This window comes from Manis javanica, chromosome 5 (assembly GCF_040802235.1).
Source record: "Manis javanica isolate MJ-LG chromosome 5, MJ_LKY, whole genome shotgun sequence".
Lineage (NCBI taxonomy): Eukaryota > Metazoa > Chordata > Mammalia > Pholidota > Manidae > Manis > Manis javanica.
Genome location: NC_133160.1, coordinates 40,144,483 through 40,163,733, shown reverse-complemented (window position 1 = coordinate 40,163,733; position 19,251 = coordinate 40,144,483). Strand labels below are relative to the sequence as shown.

At 38.3% G+C, this 19,251-nt stretch overlaps 1 protein-coding gene and 1 non-coding gene across 4 annotated transcripts in view; one reads left to right on the top strand and one right to left on the bottom strand.

Annotated features, from left to right (window-relative positions):
- The window catches only part of MACROD2 (mono-ADP ribosylhydrolase 2), a 1,939,939-nt gene that overhangs the window by 892,254 nt on the left and 1,028,434 nt on the right, over nucleotides 1-19,251 (bottom strand). The window lies entirely within an intron of this gene.
- Nucleotides 9,336-9,470, top strand: LOC118973183 (small nucleolar RNA SNORA22). The gene has a single exon (XR_005062420.2). It is a non-coding gene; the product is annotated as a small nucleolar RNA SNORA22 (small nucleolar RNA).

The window sequence follows — 19,251 nt, the reverse complement described above, 5'->3', positions numbered from 1 at the left end:
AAGCGGCTGCTACTGCTCTCAGAAGGTCACCATGGTGAGGGAGGGTGAGAGACAAACTTAAGTGTTGGCAGGTTCCAGCTTCTCCTCATCGTCTCCTGCTGTGTTTATACCTTTGCCTCTCTCCAGTGGCCCAAGCCAACGGTGACTCCAGGTCCAAACCATTAAACACAGAAGTGATAGTCTCCATAGACATCAACTCTCCTTTGCAGTGCCACGCTGGCAACTGCATATGCCTTTTTTTCCTATAGTCCCTTAAAAGCTCTGATGTGTCCACCTGTACCACCACTTCAGGAGGGCTGGGTAGTGACTCTTCCTCCAACTCTCTTTTCACACTTTATTTTTCCAGATTTCCCAACAATTTCACAAGACAATCAGTTTTCTAATCAATTTCTTATTCCTTAATGTTCAGAGTGGTTTTGCTTCCCTGAATGAACCCTGACTTAAACCTGGACTTTTAGAGCTGGAAGAGATCTTAGAAGTTTTCTGGTATAGCAGAAGCGAAGAAGAGTCTCACACTACAGGAATCTAGTGGGAGAGGTGTGAGCCTTGAACTACTGGTAGATGACAACTTGACCACAAAAATTGGAGCCCCTCTTTCACTGCCTTCTCTATATGTTTCAGTATTGAGTTCAACCTACTTCCTCTACTCACCTTTCATTAGAGTTCTAACAATGGTATCAACATACTATCATCAAGAACAATGCAGACAAAGCTTTCACATGGAGAATGTGCTCAAAGCGAGCAAGGGATCCCCTGTTCTCCATCCAACATTTTTCCCTGCAATATTGACTGAGAATCTCTGCAACAGCATTTCCAACAGATGGCCATGGGGATCTCTGCTTTTAATTTCATTGAACAAGCATTCAAAGGCCTAGTCTTTAAACACTTCAGTGTTTGACAAAGCACAGTTACTATTCTCTTAAAGGGTATTCACTCTGCATGACCACTGACTGTGTCTTCTGTCAGAAACCCACAATGTAGTCTTATGGTAGAAGTGGAGGCCATTTTAAAAAGGAGACAATTTTTAATTAATGGCTTTTTTAAAAAAATGAGAACATATTCACAGCCCACTGGGAGCCCTATATGAGCTAGACTTCACCCCAGAAAAGGCATAAAATGAGATCTCAGGTTGAGATCTTCATAACATTTTTAGGATTATGCCATAATTGGATGGAATATAGGAAATAATGTGATTTTACATCTACAGTTAACAGTTTTCTAACTATAAAAGTTTATTTTTTTCATCCTTTAGCAGTCAACTTTTATTAGTCACATGAAAAATATCATTTCTATTGTAGAAAATTTGCTCTATCAAGGAGGATTCTCAATGAGAAGATATGAACAAAAAAGAAACGTCACAATTGTGAATAAAGCATAGTTATTCAGAGGCAAACATGCTAGCAAAGAGCAGCTCAAAATTTTAAATCTTTGCTAATTTGTATGGAGCGAATCACAAGACTGTTGAAGTTCAATTCTCAAACTAATTTCTTGAGTTGGAATAATCAATAAGGAAATATGCTGCAGATAGGTTGTTATGATTTCCAAAACAGCTCTATCTTCAGGGTGGATCTTAAAAATCCCTGCATCCTGACACTGTGATGAAAAAACAGTTCACTGATTCAAGGATTTTTCCGTGATTGCAAGGATGGGAAACTAAGAAGTTACTTGAGTTAGGAGAATTACCAGTGCTATACTCACACTGCCATTCCTTCTAGTCTGTGTTGTTTTACCTCTTTATTATAATAGAGCCTCCAAACTGCCATCAATGGGCTTCCTACAAACACATTTCTAACCTTATGAAAGGGTTTTTTAATTATCATCAATGGCTTCCCTTCCTTGAGGAGAGACATAGACTAACTGGTCCTAAATCAGTCCTTCCCTCTTCTTGTAAATTTGGTATCTTGAAAGACTATGATTTACCTGATGAATTAGGAAGGCGTTGCAGCAAATAACCTCCCACTCTGGCTGGATTGTCCTTAATTCTTACAATGAGGGAGAAGAGCTGGAATGAGGTGTAATACAAAGAGCATCTTACCTCTGTCACTGCCAAGAACACTGTGTGTGCCAGTGGTACCAGCTGCCTGGCTTCTTCCCAGGACCTCTGTGAGGTGGCTCAATAGCATGTTGGAACTATTAAGAGGACAGATATGACCTCCCCTTACTATACTTTCTGGACCATGTTCCACTCCAGCAAAATTGGCTTTACAACTAATAATTATACATGTTTGGAGTCCATGAGTTTGAAAAAAACACAGATCTTATCCAATATACAGATGGCTTTTGAGGTATCAGGAATTACATTCTAGTTAACTGAGTGTGATTGCTCAAAAGAAAGCTATAATTCACAGGAGAAATAAACCACAGGCTTTTTTAAAAAGAGCAAGTGACATCCATGTAGAAGACAACTGTTTTTTTTCTACCAAAGTTTCTTTTCACCCTTCTTTTGGTTATAGCATCTCGACTTTCCTTGGGAAAGTGTTCTCCTCCAGATTTAATCCATATGATACAGAAGGAGTTAAGTCTTCCCCATCCCCAGTTTCAAGGACAGGCATGTGAACCAAACTTGTCCACTTGATTATGGCTTAACCATTTAATCAGGGGTTGGTTTAAGAGTAGTCATGTGATTCAAGGGTACAAGACTCAGTTCTGAGATTTTTATTGGAACTGGTAGGAAATTACCTCAGTTATAGTGAGAGAATTAGCTTAGGGCATTGATCAGTAAATTTTTCCCATAATTGACTAGATAGTAAATATTTTCAGGTTTGTAGGCCATAAAAATGTTTGTCATAACTACTCAGCTCAGCCACCGTAATGAGAAAATACCTATAAAGAAAATGTAAATTAGTGCATATGTGTTCCAATCAAACTTTATGGACACTGAAACTTGAATTTTATATGATTTTCATGTGTCACAAAATGTTATTTAAAATAATCATTTTAAAATGTAAAAAACATTTGGTCAATGAGTCATAGTTGGTCCATTTCAGTCTTAAATATTTGGAGAAAAAGTAGCAAATAAGACAAAGTGCCTGTTCTCAGGGCACTTAGATTCTAGTGAAAAACAGACAATAAACAGTTAAAAGAGAATTTGCTGGTGGAGCAGATGTGGGGAACAAGACAGGGAGAGAGAGAAGGGAGAAGAAGACAGGGAGGGAGGGAGTGTGGGAGGAGGAGGAGAGAGAGATCAAGGATGAATCCAAGGTGTTTTGCTCTTAGAAACTAGGTTAATGGGAGTGCCAGTTTTTGAGATGAGAATATGGGAAATAGTGAGTTTTGGGTGAAACTCATTGTTATTTTGGACATTTACATTCATAATGCCTATTCAGTTTCTAAGCAGAAACATGAAATAAAAATAGTTGTATGCATGAGTATGGAACATAAGGAAGAGGTCAGGGCTGGATTTCTAAGAACATAATTCCTTTTGAAAGCTATGGGTCTGGTTGATATCACTTAAAAGAGAAGAAAGGTTATAGAACTCAGCCCCAGAGAACTCTAATGTTTAAAAGGAACTAGGAAAGAAGTATAAGAATAAGTAATTAATGAGGTAAAAGAAAAAAATAGTGAGAGGTGCCCAAAGCCAAGGGAACAAGGTATTAAAGGAAGATGCCCATTACGTCAGCTATGGCTGCAGTGGGTACTGAGGTCAGAGGGCTGGCCATCAGATTTGGCAACATGCAGCTCGACAGGGACCTTAGCAAGTGCATTTTGCAGTGGACTAGTGAGTCCAAGAAAGAATGGTTGTGAGGAAGTGAAGAGATTTAAAGACAGGTCCTTTGAGAAATTTTGCTCTGAAGGCTTAGAGCAGTAGCTAAAGAGGATCTAGGATTAAGGATCTTTTTGTCAGCTTGCTTTGTTTTGTTTTTAAGATGGGACATATTAAAGTTAGGAGAAAAGTTAAAATATGTGAGGTAGAAGCAAACTCAGTGAGTGAGAGAAGGCCAGAGATCCAAGGAGAGTTTATAGGTGCAGATGCACATGAATTGGCATAATTATCAGTTTGAAGATGAAATTCTCTTATGACAGTTTTTATTTTCTTAGGGATCAGCTGAGAATTAAGTAGATTTAGGGTTGAGTTTAATGTCTGGGGAAGGTGTAAAGTGGTTGTCTTGGTGAGGGGGTAGTGACTTAACTAGAGAAACATGGAGAGGGTCTCTTAGCAGGCCGAGGGCCCACTCGAGACCAGAGAGAGTGGATGTGTGATTTCTCTAGCCATATATTCTGCTGCCCTGGGACAGGTAGAGAGTAGGTAGGAAATGGGATTTAACCATCAGTGGGTTTTTTGGTAGGTGATTTTGACAGGAGTCAAGGGGTTGAGGATGTGCACCCTAGAGAGCTCATGGTGAAGGCTTGTGAGCTCCATGCCAGGGAAGTGTGAACGTGAAGAGGAGGATGAACAGTGACAAGTGGTAGGCTCACATGCAGAGATCCGTGTGGGGCTAATGGCTTGCTGGATTCAAGGAATGAGCTGCAAAGACAAGGGAGGCAGTTGGAGAGTGAATGCTTGAAAGTGGTTATTACAATGGCAAGGTCGAGAGGAGCATGGTCATGCGGTGAGTGACTGATGAGAGAGAGAAGACAACATAAGGACAGGAGGTCAAGGAACTCAGGGGCTCTGGTGATGGACGGGGCAGCCAAGAACTCTCTTGTCTAAGCCACCAGAACTTAAGATAGTATTCATGGGGAAAAGAAAAAAAAACACCAACAGACCCACTTTCTAAAATGTTCTGTAGTTGAGAGGGTAAAACCAGAAGGAGGACAGGTTAACTTTAGATGGTGTAATCTGAGGACATATAAACATATGTTTCAAAAGAACTGATTTTTGTTTGTTGTTCCAGAAGACGGGGAGTAAAGTTGTTTCAGAACAAGGAGATCACCTTCCTGTGTGGGAGTTAAAAACAGACCCAGTTGAGTAGGCTTTAAGGGGAGCAGACCCTCAGGGGACAGTCAGGCCTCGCTCAGGGAAGGAAAGGGGAGAGAGCTCAGAGGGGTTACTAATTTGTGACCCAAGAAGCCACGGTCACTCCCAACCGGCCCAACATTCGAGAATGTCTAAAACAGTTCAGGGAAAACATTTATAGCCTTGGAAGGCACTGGAATTTTGTAAAAGTATATTTTTTATATATGTCTCAAATATCAATTAAATAAGTAAAAAATTTCATAGAGAAAACAATGAAATATGAGCTTTATCACTCTACTGTGATGTCTATCATGTTGAGCAGTCAGTCTTTCTATGCCAGAGTTTGTGTATGTGCCTGGTAGTGAAATAATGGTACCTGCCCTTTCACTCTCTAAAACACGTGGACATTGGGAGGGAAATCGGTGATGTCCCTTAAATGCCTGGGATGAAGGGCCCTTGAGAAGCCAACTAAGACCTTCTTCAGACATGGCAAGGAGTGGAAACCCAAACACAAGCCAGAACTTCAAGATAGCTTCTATTATTTTCCAGGACCTCTATTTAACTGCTTTAACTCTTCTTCCAGCTGGCAGCCTGCCAGTCCCTTGACTATTTTCTGCTCCAACACTTGCATTGATCCTTTTCTTAAGACTCCTTAGAACCTGGTAAACTCCCCGAGTTCACTTTTTATGGAGAGTGCTGGAATGTCCATAATTAGTTTTCTCATATAAAACCAAAGCATATAAACGCTCAGTGAAAGTAGGAGGGGAGGAGTCTGGGTTGCCAGTTTTCCCAAGGCCCTCCCCCTAACAGAGCCCTCTGAATTTCTGAGAACTCCCCCTCGCCATGCCCCACAAAGCTTCAGCAAGTCTTCAGAATCTTTACCAATATTTCTAATTGCCTCTAACAAGAGATGCTTCTACAGTGGGCTCTCTGCTGGGGTCCCTCTGGTGAGTCTACCTGAAATTCAGTGATAAAAGGAATAATTAAGGGAAAGATTAGTTAGGTACACCTGTGAGAAATGGCATCTATACGTCTGAAACAATGTAGGCAAAACCCATAAAAATGCACCATGAGCCTCCAATCTCCCTCACCAAGATGGCATAGGGATTAATCAGCTCAAAGCAGGGAAAGTATTTCAACCACTCCGGAGAAAGAAATCAGCCATTCTTGTTATAAAACATATTTTTCTTCTTTTCATCTACTTAAAAAATATAAATGGCCTATACCAACCTTCAGAGAAGTGATTTACCACACTACTAATACTAATCTTTTACATTTATATAGTGCTTTACACTTTCAAGAAGCTTTCACATATATTATCTCCCACTATATTAGATCCTGGGACAAAAATGACAGTTCCAGAAATGAAACTGCTTTTTCCCCAACTCCCTCACATTTGGGTATACTGATTTTTTCCCCAGTGTCGTGAACTGGAATCATAAGATCTTTTACCAGTGGACATCACACTTACACTATTAACATACAAAGAAAATTCATAACTTAACAAGATAATAATGTGGATAGGTGGGAAACAAAGGTGAATTAAAAATGAAAAAAGGAGTTAAAGAACATGATTTGTCCTTTGTTAACCTTTTCAACCAAACAGAGCTTAAAACAATTCAAATTCTATTTTGTATAAATTTCTTACTACCTTTAATAACTTAATAGCATAATTGTATGCACAATTGGTCCCTGTTCTGGCAAACTGCCACCAGACTGAAATCTTTGTCTCTTCTAAAACACTATAAACATCGTTAAAATGCCAAGACCTGTAAAACACTTTTATGAAGCAATTTGCAAATTTTATGGATTTAATAAGGCCACAACAAATTTCATCCTGAGCCAGCAGATAGTGCATTTTCATTCATTTTATGCACTCATTCATTCATCCATTGCTCTTTCATTAATTCACTCATGGCTTATCTTATGTGGAGTCTACATAGGAATTTCCAAGCATTTAAACCATAAAGTCTGTGTATATATTAGGCTAAGAAATAAAAAAGAGGATTTTAAAAGTACTGAACGAACATATAACAGGTAATGTCCCACTTCTACTTTTCTACTGTAAAAATGTTAAGGAAGGCAGGAATGAAGCAAGGTGCTGATGAAAGAGCAACAGCGATGGAAAACACATTTGTAGTTCTCTCTCTTGGAGAGCCCCTTGGAGCTGAAAAGCGAGGTCACATGTTACTACTGCTAAAAAGTGGTTGCTAAATAACAGTTATACTAATGACAGTAATGCTCAGAACCCATGGAATAACCACACAAGCAGAGGTTAAACTAGGACAAGCTTATTATGAGTTTATTAAGCTCAATATGTATTGAGCATTAATGATATTCATATAATCTGGCTTAATAATATACCAACTGAAAATATTTTGTAAGGAAATAATCAGAGATTGAGACAATAATTTATTATAAAGGTATTTATCACAGCATTAGGAACTGGGGTAAATGACAGTTTCCAGAATTTCCCACCTGATCTTAGTCCATATAAATACAAATGGATGTTTCAGAGCCTCTGGTCTCTCTGGGGCAAGATTGGAGACAAAATGGCCATTCTTTCCTCCCCTCTGTTCCTGATACATAATTTGTGTGGCATTTGCCAGTCACCAAGGACCCACACATGGAGTTCCTCCTGAAAGGGGCAGGTGGGGAAGGGCAGTGTCAGCTGCAGTCGGAGGAGATGGACGGAGCTGGGCCTGACTAATGACACTGAGCAAGCTGTAAGAAATAAAAGCCTTTCTCCCAATCTTCCCTTTTCCCTTGACTTACTTCACTATTATTGGATTAACAGGGGAACTCATCCTGGGCCAGACTTACCCTCCCCACCCAGCTTTCCAGCTGCAGTAACAAAGCAAAAATGGATTCAGTTTAAACACTGTATAGTATAAGAATATTTACATAAATTTGCACTTTTATATAATAGAATCTTATATGGACATTAAGACAAATTTATGAAAAAATGGTAATGACACTGGGAAATGTTAATGATCTAATGTTGGGAAAGGCAAATGGCACACAAAATTGCACAGTTAATATCAGAACCAGTACATAACATGTATACGTGCATATGCACACAGACACACACGTGGAATATTTGAGGGAAAGGTTGAAATATTAACCTGGATTATTTCTAAGTGGTAACATAAGAAATGATTGTTCATTCTGAGGCCCTTTTTTATAGTTTTCATGTTGAACATGTGTTGCTTTTATAATCACGGAAAAATTATTTCATAAAGATAGTTTTCTTCTTGCAACACACACTCTGCCCTTAAGACATTCCAAGAAGTACCCAGTGGTCATAGCACTATGCTTCTAAAAATCAGTGCCTTCCCCACCCTTTATTCTTCAGCCCCTCTGGAGGATTTGTCTCTTCACTACCTCGTGTGGTCACTGGGTTACTGGCCCCAGAAATATTCCACCTCTGGAGATGCATCTAAGCCAAGTCATGGGTCTCTATCCCTCACCCTGTTGACAGAGTTTGATTCAGAACTAAGCAGGTCTAAGTCAGCTTATGACAAAAGATTTGAGAAGTAGTTTACTCAGAGTAACTGAGAAAGTGAGGGCGGTCATTTGCCAGAAGGGACAAGGAGCAGACTGCTGCTGCCATCTCGCAAGTGGCATGGAAGATGAGGCACCTCAGAGAGAATTTTTGAGAAATGGGATTCCCAAGTCTGTCCTAACCTTGGTTTTCCTCCTTTATAAAATAATAACATGGCTTCTATTTAAGTCAACTTGAGTTGGAAATTCTGTTATTTTTCTGATGGATGCACAGTGTAATCCATTCTTTAACACTGAGAACTTCAGTCTTCTGATCTAATCAAGGGGAGAACAAATGAAGGATGACTATTCACAGAAGTTACCTTTCACACTTTCTCTTTTATTACATCTGCATGGAAATTAAATGCCCATCAGACTAGTTGACTACTCTTCCCCTGAAAACTCTAGACATTTTCCCATCATTTTATTATGAAAATTTTTGAACACAAAAAGGAGTTAAAGAATTTTACCATGAACACACCTGTACTCGACAATTAACATTTTGCTACACTTGTTTATTACTGTCAGTCCATCCTTTATCCATCAATTGATTTTCCCCTTTTGTTCCATATTTTTAAGAAATCCATCCACTTTCTCACTATCATAAAGGATCAACTCAAATTCTACTGACTTATTTAAATATTTCATTGTGATTTAATTTTACATGTATTCATATCTTTTCTCTGCTGCTAGATGATAAGAGCCTGAAGGGAAGATATTACACATGCTTGAATTGTTTGCAGTGCTTAAAATAACAGGTGAATGCCTGTCAATAAATATGTATAACTAAATGAACTTCAGTCACTAGAATATACTCTATTTTGGTGATCCATTTTATTTTCATGGCAAAACAGAGACAGGAATGTGTCTCAATGATCTAAAAACTCTGGACATGTTGCACAGTGAACACCCAGGTGTGCTTCATAGTTCCCTTGGCTTTGACTTGCTGCTAGAAAAATGTCTGCTCTTTTCCTCTACATTGGAAGGACTGGCTATTCCTTTTAAATGTACTCTGAGAGTCAGCACAAACAAAAAAGAAAAAGAAAAAAACTCTGGACATGACATTTGCTATAATTTTTTTTCAATAATATTTCCTGCAGCAAACTCTAAAAGCCCATAATATTTTTCTATGAAACTGAACTGGACTGGAAACAAATCTATATAACAACTTTAACAAGCTATCAAAATATTAACTCTTAGGGGAAAAATGTTGCTTCTTTTTTGTTTTCATAGTCTGCTTCTATGAGTCAATTACTCTTTAAAATATTCTTTCCTTTGAAAACATCTTTAAGTGAAAACTGGTGCTAGGACCCTCATTTTCGTTCAGCTGAATTAACTGAACAAAGCCAGAGACAGACTTAAAGGGGAAGAAAACTTAAACATAAGATGGAGTGTTATTATTGATTAAATACAAGAACTGTGTTACTTTTCTTCCACCATCCTGAACTGACTTGCCTAAAGCATTTTCTCCAGGTTAAGTCAAGCTATTGAGAAATGTTGCATTACCCACATGTGTGCAAGTGGTGTGTATATGTTAGAAGGTATGCTGAAATAATTGTGTAATTCTTTGGATTCACAGCAAATTAATGCAATTTCTTATTTTAAAGGTTACCTTAACTTATAACCAGCAGGCCATAAAGTTTTAGGAGTGTGTATTTCTAGTAGTGGGAATGGTTGAGACACAGTGTCTTTTTTAACTCATACTTTTTCACTAATCACTTTGGTAATAGTTGGAGATGCATTTATAGTCCTATAAGAGTTCTTAAATATAGATAGCTTTAAATTTATCTTTTATTCTTCATGAGGTTTATTGTTTGATTTGTTCTTCTACAGATGTGGGAGAGGAGTATTCAAATTTGAAACATAAATGTTTTTGAGTAAAACATTCAGGTACAATAACCCATGTATTTCCTATACTCTAGACTATAATCAGAATGGCCATCCTCAAACTAGGAAGCTTTCTCAAAGCTGCTAGACAAAGGAAATCAATTGATGAAAAAAGAAAAATAATAGGACAATAACCCATGCAGTATTCTGCCTTAAGGAAAACATTGCTCCAAAAGCCCACACTTGGGAATGAAGGTCAAGATGCTAAACTATAGTCAGAAAAATGGCTTATCTACCTGTTGGAGTTGTTAGAGGGAGTTTTATTCATTAGGATCACCACATATCCCTATCCTTGTCAGCATGAATGTTAGACCTACATTATGTAGACCATTCGGTAGAAAATGAATTGTCCCATCTCTTTAAATGTGTTAACCATACAGTGATTACTCCAACATGAATTCCTTTTAAAAAATCAGGCTAATCCTTTATGAAAGATATCACAGATTTTCTTCCAATGAACAATCAAAATAGTCACACTATGATTAACAAATGAATAACTATAGAAAAGTTGATTACCCTTAGCCTTTCTAATACAAAATAAAATTATTTTTCAAAAGATTCATTACATTCCATTATATATATGGATGGATGTGTTGAGATACTATTGTGTTAATAATTTAAGAAACATCAATTTGAAGAGGAAAGGATTTATTTTCCTTGTTTTAAAATCATGCTTTCTGAGTAACCTTACATGGTTTTCTTCTGAGTTACACATTATATTTCTGCCTCAAAAACATTTAAGAAAAAAGAAGAAAAGGCAACTTCTAGGTAACAAGTAGAAAGAATCATGATAACAAAAGAAATTAAACCAAATATAACAAAAATCTGTGACCATGAAGGAGCCAACCACAGGCATAAGTTATGGTGCCTAAAAATTATGGTACGAATTTTGTAACTTAAAACTTGAAGCACAGAGTTTAATTTAGAATAACAAACCCTGAAATGTATTTATTTTTCATTCAAAGGTGTTGATTTTAATATGTAGCACAGTTTCATTTTTTCTAAGATGCAACATTTTTATCTTACTGTGTAAAAATACAGATTTGTTTAAAATAAATACAATGTAAATTGAATCTACAAAACTCAACATGACCAGAAATAACTGGGAAAAGTACTGAGAATATAGTTGGGCAATATTTTCCATAAAGTTTCAAGTAGTATTCCAAAATTTCCCTCTCTTCTCTCTTCAGACATTTATTGAGCACCCACTGTGTGTGCATGCTAGGGAAGGAAGTCCTGACTAGGACATAGTTTCTAGCTTCCAGGAAATCACATGCATTCAGATAAATTGCATATTTCAAGATCCTTCAAAGGACTATCTTTTGGCTTAACATGTCATCTGTTTTTTTGAAACTCTTTGATTTAGTGGAATCAGATGTCTTCTTGCATTCCAACTTACTTAAAAAACATACAAAGAGTCTAAATGGTTTCTATTATTTTGATCTGCTGATCAAGTAAAAATACATCAGCTGTGGGTAATCCATCAACAACCCTAGAATTCCATTTTCTATTGGGTGTTCATATTTCTCATCCTCTTTAAAATTCATAAGTTGTTTCAAAATGGGGCCAAAGACCATAAAGTCATTTTTCAATAACAGTATCCTTTTTATGATGGTTTTACAAGTGTTATTACTTAACGTCAAATTGGTTGCTTGCTTATCATTACTTCTTGCTACTCACAAATTTAATTAAAGGCTGTTTTCTTTTTTTAAAAAGAAGAAATTATTCTTTTTTTCCTCAGTGAAAAGTGGGGAGATGTCTCCATCCCTACATTTACTCAGCATTTTTACATCTCTTCTGCACATATCAATGGTTCTGAGTCATGATCAACAGTTACTATTCAGAGTGTATTTAAAACCAAAGACAATGTATGTTGAAGTCAGTTTCAGGTAGACATGGGGAATAAGTTATCACTCAACCAGACAACAATTATTCAATGACCATGTGGAGTCCTCAAGAATAAGATGAAAGAACTGCATTATATTATCAGGATAATGAAGGAAATTATAACCTGCAAACTTAGAGAAATTAAGCTTCTGCACATCTCAGTTTCCTTACCTAGAAAGAAAATGGAATTTAAACTAAAGACCACTTAAAGACTACTAACATTATTTCCAGTTGTATAATTTTGGAAATGGAATCATGGGTATGGAGCACGGATTATAGAGCAGCTCCAATCTTTAAGAAACAGATTTGATATCTCCTCCTCTACACACAGTGTAGTACTTGTTTTTCTTTCCCTTAAGAAATAACTGAATATTATCACTAACGGAGGGGGAACAAAACCAAGCAACAGGGAATAGTTACATAAGGAAGAAAGAAAACACCAAATTACTCCAGTTTATTTTGAAAGAGAAGACACACAGTCAAAAGTTAACTCTTTTAAATAAATAAAAGTAATATTTAAAGAACAAAAAGAGCAACAAAACAGAGTTTTTTGCACAAGTGTCAGCCAGAGCAGCAGTGTGCAATTTGAGAAGACTATGAGCTTTATCTAGGTTTTATCTCTGAGAAGAATATGGGCTACACTATTATTTTTGGTAAAGGGAAGTGTTTTTCAAGACTTGGTTTTCTCAATAGGTAAAACACGTATTAAGAGAACCATTCTGTAGAGAGTAGATTAATAAATATTTCTAACATATAACCATCACCTACTCCTATCCAATATTTATCACTAATCATTAGACTTAAAAATCAGTATCCACAATAAATGCATATACAAAGCTTTATAAAACAGTCATCTGAGTTTTTAATAGTGAACTTCAAAACTAATTTCAAAAATTCTTTCTACTTATAATGATCAGTAATTAAGTAAACTGTAAATTTACATTTCCATACATTTGCCTTTGAAATTTTAAAATATCAGTATGGTTTTAAAAATTTAACTGATTTTGAGAAATTTTCAATTTAATAAAGCATTTGAAAATTGTACAGCTTGATGAAATTTTGAACTAACTTTCTCTGTACTATCAGAGCTTATAGGAAATAAAAATGAAAAGGGATAAAATGGACAATGGTCTGGCAAACTTGTTATTTTCATTCCATGTTCCATATCTTTTGTTTGAAAATTTGACTATATCATAGCAAGTTTTTTATTTTAAATGACATTTCATGAATTTCAAACCTAGATTTAAATGAGAGACTATAATCACTGCATTTTTAAAATTGAAGGTATTGTGATGAGAGAAGCATTTTTCTGGTGTTACTGATGTTGGCTTTTGTCATTTAACTCGATGTGGCCAGTGGAATGTGGATAGAAGTGACATGGTGCAAGTTTCAATCCTCGGTCCTGTCTTGTTTCCATTCTTCCCTCTGGGAGCTTCTAACCTCTGATAGGAGAAGCCCCTGTCTTCGATAGCCACTGACCCCAACCTGAGCCCCAGAATGTGGAACAGACCAGACCCAACACTCAAGCCTAAAGCAGAACCACCTCAACTGCATGACAAATAATGCTTATTATTTTACACCAATAAAATTGTTTTGCTGTTTGTTATGTGGCAATAGTTAATATATAAGTGTTACTTAAAACTTATTTTTGTCTGGAATATACCTTTTTTTAAAATAATATAACAAAACTATTAAATAAAATTCACTTAAAAGAGACTTTTTAGCAACTTTTGTGGAATAAACTGTTAGGCATGTAGCTATATGTTATTTATATGAGAGAAAATACAACTGTTAATTTCTCAAAAGTAATATTACAGAAGAAAATCACCCTGATACAATTAAATGAAGACAAAAATAATGATGCTTCTTGATTGAGAAAATAATGCAATAACACCACTAGCTGGCTGCCAGAGGAATGTATGTAGATATTCTATTATTTTCCCATTATGAATTCTGAAGAGTTATGCTGAGATGCTAGGAATTGCATGGTTCTGCCCAAACCCAAATTAACAAGTATTCAGAACATTGTTAAGACTTGTCCCCATGTGTAGAAATGCTTAGGAAAATAAAGCAATTTTTTGAAAAAATTTCCACTTACTATCTACTTTGAACTACAGTATAAAGTAGCATACATGGTTATTCATATGGTATGCATAGGTAATTTCATGCAATATAAGATGGATGTGCTACGTGGCTGTTAAAGTCTGTCCTCACACTTGTTCTGACTTGCCAGCATCACTCAGGCTTAATTCAGAGTTCTTCTTTCACAACAGCTCTCTTGAATAATCATAAAACTTAGAATTAAATGCATGTGACACAGAGGCCAAGTGTGCTGTTTTGCACAGTGTAGTGGAATCCGTACATCTTCGAATCATGTGGAAAAAAGCAGCTCTAATAAGCAAAGAGCTAATTTGCTCATCTCTAAATGGATGCTTTCATTTGTCTGAATGGGGGTCAGGATGGGGTGCTGGGTTATGGAGTGACTATTATGCAAAACCAGAAAACATTAAAATGCTTAGGACATGGTTGTTGTCAGTGAAAATGAAAAATAGGAAGTTACTCACTTGAGTGATCAGCACAGTCAACAAAAAATGAAACCTATTAGAAGTTCCTGGGAGGCTCTGCATTATAAGAACTTCAGCGTGAAAGGTTTGAAAAGGAAAGTAGATCTACAATCTAACTGGTAGGGCTTATGTACCTCATCAAAAATCCTAGTCAGTAGACTCAGTGATATAGGATTATACAAAATGGGCTGCATTTGAGGAGGCCCCATCTATCAGTGGACATGGGTCTTCTAGGGTGGCTTCACGCCTCCTGGCTTAGCCTCCTAAATCACCTCTTGGGTAGTGTTAGAGGAGTAGGTCGTTTTCTCACTTCTGACTCTGAAGATTGTGTCAGGATACTGACTCTGGTGGGTTCTCTCCTATGTGTTCTCCATTCAGCTGCTGATGTGTACCCTTGTCCTCTAAAAAGGAGGCAGCAGGTTGTAGTGACCCACACACTGGCCTGGAGGACTGGTACTAACTAGCCTGCAAACTTAGAGAAATGAAGCTTCTGCGCATCTCAGTTTCCTTACCTAGAAAGAAAATGGAATTTAAACTAAAGACCACTTAAGGACTACTAACATTATTTCCAGTTGTATAATTTTGGAAATTGAATCATGGGTATGGAGCACGGATTATAAAGCAGCTCCAATCTTTAAGAAACAGATTTGATTTCTCCTCCTCTACACACAGTGTAGTACTTGTTTTTCTTTCCCTTAAGAAATAACTGAATATTATCACTAATGGAGGGGGAACAAAACCAAGCAAAAAGGAATAGTTACATAAGGAAGAAAGAAAACATTAAATTATCATCCTGTTCAGGTAGCATTTTGTATGAAAGCAACATTGAGGGACATCTACACACACACACACACACACACACACACATTATATACATTCCTAAGATTAGTATAGACTTCTACTTTGTAAACTGTTTCCTTCAATATGTACACAAACTGTCCTCATACTTTCCTTTTAGAATAAAACAATGAAAATATAATACTCTCCTCAAAGGAATTTCACTTAACATCTGAGAGTCAAGTTAAATGGACAGTCAGCCATGGAAGACAGACCCTGATTTCCCCAGCTGATCATGTCAAACCTCATACAGTCTTTCTTGATGGGCAGCACTCTTTCATTATATGTTCTGTCAGCACAGGGTGCAGTTCAGTATCTATTTATATTTGATTTTATTTTGTGTCCCTCACAGAGCATGGTTGACAGGTTCAGGGAAATTAATGAGGTAACAAAATATAAATTCTGGAAGAGGAGGTTGAAGTATTGTCTGTTTTCCTTTTTTATTTTTCTTAAGAGCATCATAGATGATGATATGACAATTTGAAGTTCGCAGAAGTGATGGCTCCTTGCACTGAGGACTTTGTGCTTCTTGTACCCCCACCATATCCAGAACCATGCCCTATGAACTGGGACCTACCACCACCATGCTTTATTCAGCTCTTTTTTGATGGAATGAAGCAAACGAATGAATGAGTGAAGCAGATAAAACTGCACAAGTCAGGCTGCTGCAAATCCTGTTAGAAATGGAGTATGGTACAAAAGGATATATACCTCAGGTCCAACCAAGGATTCTTCAGTCAAATACACTTTCGAACAAATCTAGTGAGTTGGAGCAGTATTGTTGATACTCAAGGTTCTCCTGTTGACAGTTGTCCCAGAGGGAGCATTAGACACCACAGGGCAGGAAGGAAAGAATTTTGAGGGCTAAGGCAGGAATCCTCACCTGTTTCAAAGACCTACAGGCCCTTTTGGCCCCAAGTTCTATTTGGTTTGCCAAGTACATACATCACTGGAATCGAAGCTCTATGAGGTCAGGAGCTTGGGGATATTGCACACTGTTGTTTGCCCAGTGCTTAGAACTCTGCTTGACACATAGTTAACGCTCAATGAATATGTGTTGAATGGATTAATTCACTAAAAGGAAAAACAAATTAATTCGTTGAAGCATTAAGTTTTTGTTCACTTTTTATCTCAGTGTGGGAGCATAGCAAAGCCTTCACCTTCTACTTCAAGATTTTTTTTTTAACCAATATACACCAAGTACTTCAATTTTACAATTACTTCTAGTCCTCTTGGGAGCTCAGAATGGGGTGAAAGCAGGGTTGCCAGATAAGATTCAGGATGTTCAGTTAAATTTGAATTTCAGCTTTTTGGCTAAACAATGAATAACTTTTTTAATCTAAGTATATCCTAAATAGTGTGTGGTATATATTTGTGCTAAAAAATCCATCATCTAGATAGAATTGTAATCTAAATGGGTATTCTCTATTTGTACTTGCTAAATACCACAATGGTACTTTTCAGCCCTTAGAAATCTAGCTATTTCACTCTATTCACTCAAGCTTTTTCTGCTGAGGCCACTTCCCCAGTTAGGTGTTCTTATTCTCAGGATCTAAGAGAACATGCACACTGCCTCTTCAGTCATGCACAGGTCAGCACCCATTCCACCAGAAACTCTCGCTTTCTTTGTCAGCCAATATAAGGTATGTTATCAGGCTGTTGCTGGGATGCTGAGCAAGCCCAAGACTGAAGGAAATGGCCTTGTTCTGCCTTTGGGGTAACAAGCTGCCTGCTCTCTATCGCTTCTCATCCTAGAGAGGGGCAGGCGTCAGTCCAGTATCCCCACCTGAAGAAGTACGTATCAAGCTTCCCAAGGACTCCTGCTAAAGCCACTGCCATTGGGCTCAGAATGAGAGATAGGCTCCTTCTACCCTCCTTTGGGTCTCATAATACTTTCTGGGAACTGAAATTCATTTTGAGGCTTTCATGGAAACTTCTGATTTAATAACTTCATGTACTTTATGACTAGATATCCTTGCTTTACCTGCAAAGCCCCCTCCCTTTCTCTTTTTTCTCAATATAAATTTCAACATCAGAAACAAATCCTCAATAAAACCAAACAGCCAGAAACAGCCATATCTGGCTAGGAGCTATGGAGAAGGCCTTCTTTTTAATCCCTCGGAAGCAGATGTTGACACAAAGAATCATGCGAAAGTGGCTTATCTGGAGGGTGACCTCGGGAAGCACCAGGAGGCCAGTGGGGATGGGAGACACATGAGGGAGGAACTCAGCACAGGGTGCACTGCCAAGCACCAGCTAGGTCCCCCTGTGGAGCCCTGGGAGGCAGTGAGGGACAGGCACCGCAGAGTCATCCCCACCAGAGGGGTGAGTCTCCACAGGCCCCAGGTTTTTTTGGAACGATGCCTCCAAGGCATTAACTCCCCTGCATTTTCAGTCCTGCTTGTGTGTGGGCGATAGGCTCCCACTGCCAGACAAAAGCCCTCGGGCAGAGTCAGAGCTATTCTAAGAAGCTGCCTTCACAGGTGAGTGCCAAGGTCGTGGGTGGCACTGACAGCATCCTGCACATTGAGAAAATGAGGGTTGCCTTCAGAGTTGATCCTAGCAGTCCAGAGAAGGAAATAATCCAGATACCAAGTATATACCATCACCAGCGCCACAGCCTTTTAAACTACATGCTGTAAAGACATCTGCTCCTGCTTCATCAGCAATTTCATACTGTTTTGACTTCTATTGTATTAATTTCTGAGCTTTCACACATCGAGGGTCCCTGCTACCCAATTTTAGTGATGACACCTGCCCACGAGGGAAAATCACTGCGTTTTGATGAGGCCAAGCTTTGTGAGCTGGCGTCATTGTGTATGAACTTCCCTCTCAGATGAGATCCTCATTTTCAATAAGCTCCTGTCACTCATGGGCACACTGCTAGTGCACGTTTTGCTGTCATGTTCAAATGCAAACACATCAGCTTCTCAAGTTTGCCTGCACTTCAGGCACAGTATACTGCCTAATGCAGAGTTAGGCCCCATGACAGTGGGCTGGTTCTAAGAGGGCGCTTGGGTGAACTCAGCTGAGCTGGGCTTCGGGAATACTCTGGCCGTTAGCACAGGAGGCTATGGGAAAGGGATTTATTATAGTTAGAAGATGGAGAAATGAAAGTGTTTGGGGAAAGTCAGGAGATCAGGGAAGTCACACAGCCAATCTGAGAAGCTGGGCATGCCACCAGAAGAGGCCTTAAAGGCTTGGGGAGAGGAAAGTTCTCTGCTGCTAGGTGGCCACCACCTGTGGGTCTGTGGTCAGGCCTCCAGTGGCAGGCTGTACCACACTGGGTCAAGAAGGTGAGCAGGTGGGGAGAAGAGCAAGATACAGGGGAGAGGAGAGCAGGGACACCCAGACTCACTGGCCTCTCTGTCTCTGTCTGCCGCCACATCAAACAGTGACGACCTTCAGAGAGCAATGGCTGCTGCTTCACCTCTACCTTCTAAATTCCTCATTCAGCCAACACTAACCAGCATCGTACAGGCAAGGGGATCTGAGAAATGTTATTCCAACTTAACTAAGTTGAAACATTACACAGAGTCTCAGTTGCCTTATAACTGAATTAAGGAGAGCAATGCTAGCTACTGCCTCAGCAAAATGAATAGCATCACAATGCATTTAGGATATGTATGTATTATT